Below are 6,000 nucleotides of genomic sequence, written 5' to 3'. Positions count from 1 at the left end.
AATATATAACATAAAGTAGCAAGAAACACGTCAATAATGAACAAATCAAAACATGTTTCGGACCAAAAATCACTTCACTGCTCGCTAGTGTTACTATATCTGAGTTATAGTGCAGAAGTATGGAAAACAACTACAAATGTGCGCTTCATTCACTAACGGTGTTACAAAAAAAAACACAATTAGAATTAAAGCTGCAAGCAGCGATGGACGGGACCGACTTTGACAGCACATAAAAATCCAAACCGGAGCAGTAATTAAAACTCTTTGGTCAACTTTTAATCAGAAGGGTTCAATCTCTCTCCTGTGCTAGTTTGAAGCCGACACGACAAACACGCTCAGAGGAGATAATGTTTGAAAAAAGGTGACCGGTTTTTACAAAACTTTTGTTTTGAAGGGGGAATTGCAAACTTCCTGTTGATTTTTGCTGGGGGTTGTCAATATATGAAATGTAGGTCTAAGTGAGACCTACATAGAGGTTTTTGTTTCATGACTCTAAAACATTCATACTGGAAGTTACAAGCAGTTGTGCCTGTGTTTTCTTCCTAGGGGGCGCTGGAGCGCAATTTTGAGTTTTGGTTTTTTTTTTTATTAGATCTCAATTTTTGCCAGTCCTGATGTGTGTGTCCAGTTTGGTGAGTATTGAAGCATGTTAAGGGTCGTCAAATTATAGCTCAAAGAGGCAAAAGTGACTGTTTTTAGTAAACTTCTGTTTTGAAGGGGGAATTGCCAACTTCCTGTTTATTTTTGCTGAAGGATGTCAATGTATGAAATCTAGGTCTAAATCAGACCTACATAGAGGTTTTTGTTTCATGTCTCTACGACATTTCTACCGGAAGTTACAAGCAGTTTTGTCTGTGTTTCTTCCTAGGGGGCGCTAGAGCGCAATTTTGAGTTTTGGGGTTTGGTTTTTTATTAGATGGCAATTTTTGCCAGTCCTGATGTGTGTGTCAAATATGGTGAGTTTCGAAGCATATTAAGGGGGTCAAATTACAGCTCAAAGAGGCGGCGTAATAATAATAATAAAACCTTACAAATACAATAGGGTCCTCTGTCCCAAAGGGACATTGCGGTCCCTAATAATACATAATGTTGGCTGTAGAAAGACATGCACCTGGGGATAGGTTGATTGGCAACACTAAATTGGCCCTAGTGTGTGGATGTGAGTGTGAATGTTGTCTGTCTATCTGTGTTGGCCCTGCGATGAGGTGGCGACTTGTCCAGAGTGTACGCCGCCTTCCGCCCGATTGTAGCTGAGATAGGCTCCAGCGCCCCCCACGACCCCAAAAGGGAATAAGCGGTAGAAAATGGATGGATGGATGGTTGGCTGTAGAGAACATACAAACCCCTTATTTATTAAATCACCAAAAATTGAAATTCAATGATTTGGTGCATTTGTAAACAACTAAAATGATGTACAAAGCAAACTATAACCTGCTACCCAAGAATGTACAACAATTCTTCTCAACAAAAGAGGAGAAATATAACTTTAGAGGAAAATCTAATTTAAAACATTTGTATGCTCGTATAACACTTAAAACCTTTAGCATATCAGTATGTGGAATTACATTATGGAACGGATTAACCAAATAAATCAAACAAAGCACCAATATGATTCAGTTTAAGAGACTGTTCAAACTACAAGTGTTCACAAAGTACACCGAACAAGAATTATGATGAATATCTTGAACCTTTTTTTTTTTTTTTATTGAGACAAAGATTATTTATGTATTTAATATTTGTTTACTTACTATGGTATATTATTTATTCATTCACTGTTATGTTACTGAGAACAAGGAAATAGGATAAAATTGCTATGGTATGAAAAGGTGTAGGATTAAATAAACTCAGCTTCTTCCTACTCCTTTTCGGACGTGCTGTAATGAAACAACTGGATATATGTGATGAATGACATTGTATCGTATGCATGTTCGAAATGAACTGCAACTGAACTGGACTTTTGAATAATACGGGAACCTTTTAGCAATATGCAATCAAATCTGAGTGAAAAATGTGCCTTAATCTATTTTAGAGTTCAGTTTTTGCACCATATAATCTTGTACAAGGGCGATAACAACACAGTTCCATTTGAAGTATTTTCTTAAAACCCCACTAATCAAACTTGGAATTCAAAACAACAGCGATGCATCCAGTAGGACAGACGAAAAGCAAAGCAGCTTAAAGTAATTTTTCCCCTTTTAAGTGGACAATTAGGTAAACGTTGATTCGGCCCGAATGAGGTGTCGTCTTCCTGTTGAGTCTGCAATCTCTGACAACACGAGCTGTCTCTGTATGTCTGAACTAGGGCTGCAACAACTAATCGATTAAATCGATTATAAAAATAGTTGGCGATTAATTTAGTCATCGATTCGTTGGATCTATGCTATGCGCATGCGCAGAGGCATTTTTTTTTTTTTTATAAACCTTTATTTATAAACTTCAACATGTACAAACAGCTGAGAAACAATAATCAAAATAGGTATGGTGCCAGTATGCTGGTTTTTTTTCTTCAATAAAATACTGGAAAGGATAGAAATGTAGTTTGTCTCCTTTATCCGATTATTAATCGATTAATCGAAGTAATAATCGACAGATTAATCTATTATCAAATTAATCGTTAGTTGCAGCCCTAGTCTGAACAAATCTTCTAGAACTTTCTCTGACGCATCTGCGTCCAAACGGAAAAGACATGAGCCAGTGTTGGCGTTATCGCACTTTTTTGTCTTTTTCCGGAAGCCCACGCGTCCCTTTTTTTTACCGCCCAGTTTGCTTGTTTTTTTTGTCGATTATCACTTTCCGTTGGTGTTTTGTTTTGTTTATATTTGCGGGTCAAATTTTCGTCCCCTTGCTTTTTATCGATGGACTTATCAGATTTTATTTTTTATCATCTATAGCAGGGGTGTCAAAAGTGTGGACATTTGCGGCCCTTAGCTTATGTTTTAAAGGGGAACATTATCACCAGATCTATGTAAGCGTCAATATATACCTTGATGTTGCAGAAAAAAAGACCATATATTTTTTAACCGATTTCCGAACTCTAAATGGGTGAATTTTGGCGAATTAAACTCCTTTCTATTATTCGCTCTCGGACATCGGGAAGCAATCCGCCATTTTCTCAAACACATTACAAACACCGAGTCAAATCAGCTCTGTTATTTTCCGTTTTTTCGACTGTTTTCCGTACCTTGGAGACATCATGCCTCGTCGGTGTGTTGTCGGAGGGTGTAACAACACGAACAGGGACGGATTCAAGTTGCACCAGTGGCCCAAAGATGCGAAAGTGGCAAGAAATTGGACGTTTGTTCCGCACACTTTACCGACGAAAGCTATGCTACGACAGAGATGGCAAGAATGTGTGGATATCCTGCGACACTCAAAGCAGATGCATTTCCAACGGTAAAGTCAAAGAAATCTGCCGCCAGACCCTCATTGAATCTGCCGGAGTGTGTGAGCAATTCAGGGACAAAGGACCTCGGTGGCACGTAGCAGTTTGTTCCCGCAGACGAGCGAGCTAAACCCCCTGAATGTCTTGGCTCACACCGTCCCTTATGCCACCGAAGATGATCAAGAGAAGAATATCGACCCTAGCTTCCCTGGCCTGCTGACATCAACTCCAAAACTGGACAGATCAGCTTTCAGGAAAAGAGAGCGGATGAGGGTATGTCTACAGAATATATTAATTGATGAAAATTGGGCTGTCTGCACTCTCAAAGTGCATGTTGTTGCCAAATGTATTTCATATGCTGTAAACCTAGTTCATAGTTGTTAGTTTCCTTTAATGCCAAACAAACACATACCAATCGTTGGTTAGAAGGCGATCGCCGAATTCGTCCTCGCTTTCTCCCGTGTCGCTGGCTGTCGTGTCGTTTTCGTCGGTTTCACTTGCATACGGTTCAAACCGATATGGCTCAAAAGCTTCAGTTTCTTCTTCAATTTCGTTTTCGATACCTGCCTCCACACTACAACCATCCGTTTCAATACAGGCGTAATCTGTTGAATCGCTTAAGCCGCTGAAATCCGAGTCTGAATCCGAGCTAATGTCGATATAGCTTGCTGTTCTATGCGCCATGTTTGTTTGTATTGGCATCACTATGTGACGTCACAGGAAAATGGACGGGTGTATATAACGATGGTTAAAATCAGGCACTTTGAAGCATTTTTTAGGGATATTGCGTGATGGGTAAAATTTTGAAAAAAACTTCGAAAAATAAAATAAGCCACTGGGAACTGATTTTTAATGGTTTTAACCCTTCTGAAATTGTGATAATGTTCCCCTTCAAAGGCCCACGACACATTGTAAATATACTATTAAAATAAACAAAAACGTAACAAAAGTAGAATAAAAAAGCTTACAGGTGAAATGTAATTTATAAAAAGTTGCATCGTTGACTAATAAAACAAAGCTGTTTTTTTTCTTTAAAACTGTCATTGCTCAAAACATAATATTGAATCAAAATCAATAATTTTATGAATGGGAATCCAAGGTTCCCATGACAGTTTGGTCAAGTTTTAGTTTTTTCTCTGTGTTTGTTTTATTTCCTGTCAGCACTCTTATTTTGGTTCAGTTTCCTGTTTGTCTCTCTGAGTGCTGTCCCCTCGGCTGTGGCTGATTGGCACCTGGCCACACCTGGTGTCAATCAGCCAGCTGCTATTTAGACCTGCTTTGACCTCCAGTCAGTGCTGGATTATTGTAGTGTCTACCTGTCAATGTCGCTAATATTTGTTGATGTCGTTACAGCTACTACCTGTCGTGCTACTACTTGTCCTTGTACCTGTCGTCGTAGCGGTAAGTTGTCCCCTGTTAGCTATTTGTAGTTTGCTTTCTCCTAGCTCAGGGGTCGGCAACCCAAAATGTTGAAAGAGCCATATTGGACCAAAAATACAAAAACACATTTGTCTGGAGCCGCAAAAAATTAAAAGCCATATTACATACAGATAGTGTGTCATGGAATTAAGAGGACTTAAAGGAAACTAAATGACCTCAAATGTAGCTACAAATGAGGCATAATGATGCAATATGTACATATCGCTAGCCTAAATAGCATGTTAGCATCGATTAGCTTGCAGTCATGCAGTGACCAAATATGTCTGATTAGCACTCTACACATGTCAATAACATTGACAAAACTCACCTTTGTGCATTCATGTTAAAAGTTTGGTGGACAAAATGAGACAGAAAAAGGATAAAACACGTCCTAGGAAGTCGGAGAAAGTTATATATGTACGGTAAACAAACTAAGGTGAGTTCAAGGACCGCCAAAATTAGTGGGACAAAACGGCGCTCGCCAAATACTCGAATCAGTGAAGCATGTTTAATATAAACAGTGTGATTTATAACAATTAGGGAGGTTTGTGTCATGTTTGTCCTCCTACAGAAAACATACTAAAACAAAAAATGTGTTTTTCCCCCTCATCTTTTTCCATTTTTCATACATTTTGAAAAAGCTCCAGAGAGCCGCGGGTTGCCGACCCCCGTCCTAACTCTTTTGTTTCGTGCCCTTCTTGTTAGCCATTAGCTGATTCCTGTTTTCAGTTTTGACTATTCCTAGTTCCTGGTTTGTGTTTTTACCTTTTTATTTTATGAACATTAAATCATGTTTTCCTGGACAAAGCCTGCCATCTCTGCATCTTGGGGTTCGTCACTAACAACTCATTTTGACGCAGGGGACTTCAGATGAAAACTAGCCTTCTGGCTAATTCTGGCTTTTTAAAAACCATGTGTAGTCATGCGTTTTTATGAATTTCCATTGTCCCCTTTTATCTCCGCTCGGGATGGTGTCCTGCTGGCCCCACTACGGACTGGACTCTTACTATTATGTTGGATCCACTATGGACTGGACTCTCACAATATTATGTCAGACCCACTCGACATCCATTGCATTCGGTCTCCCCCTAGAGGGGGGCGGGGGGTTGGTTACCCACATATGCGGTCCTCTCCAAGGTTTCTCATAGTCATTCACATTGAAGTCCCACTGGGGTGAGTTTTTCCTTGCCCTTATGTGG

At 39.5% G+C, this 6,000-nt stretch overlaps 1 long non-coding RNA gene across 1 annotated transcript in view; it reads left to right on the top strand.

Moving 5' to 3' along the window:
* The first annotated feature begins 4,670 nt into the window (after nucleotides 1-4,670).
* LOC133617829 (uncharacterized) overlaps nucleotides 4,671-6,000 on the top strand; it is a 71,348-nt gene continuing 70,018 nt past the window's right edge. Inside the window, exon 1 of the long non-coding RNA XR_009817072.1 lies at nucleotides 4,671-4,783. This is a non-coding gene — a long non-coding RNA (uncharacterized lncRNA). The remainder of the gene's footprint in view (nucleotides 4,784-6,000) is intronic.

This window comes from Nerophis lumbriciformis, linkage group LG18, assembly GCF_033978685.3.
Source record: "Nerophis lumbriciformis linkage group LG18, RoL_Nlum_v2.1, whole genome shotgun sequence".
Lineage (NCBI taxonomy): Eukaryota > Metazoa > Chordata > Actinopteri > Syngnathiformes > Syngnathidae > Nerophis > Nerophis lumbriciformis.
Note: the sequence above shows the minus strand (reverse complement) of the source record. Positions and strands in the feature narration are given on the sequence as shown.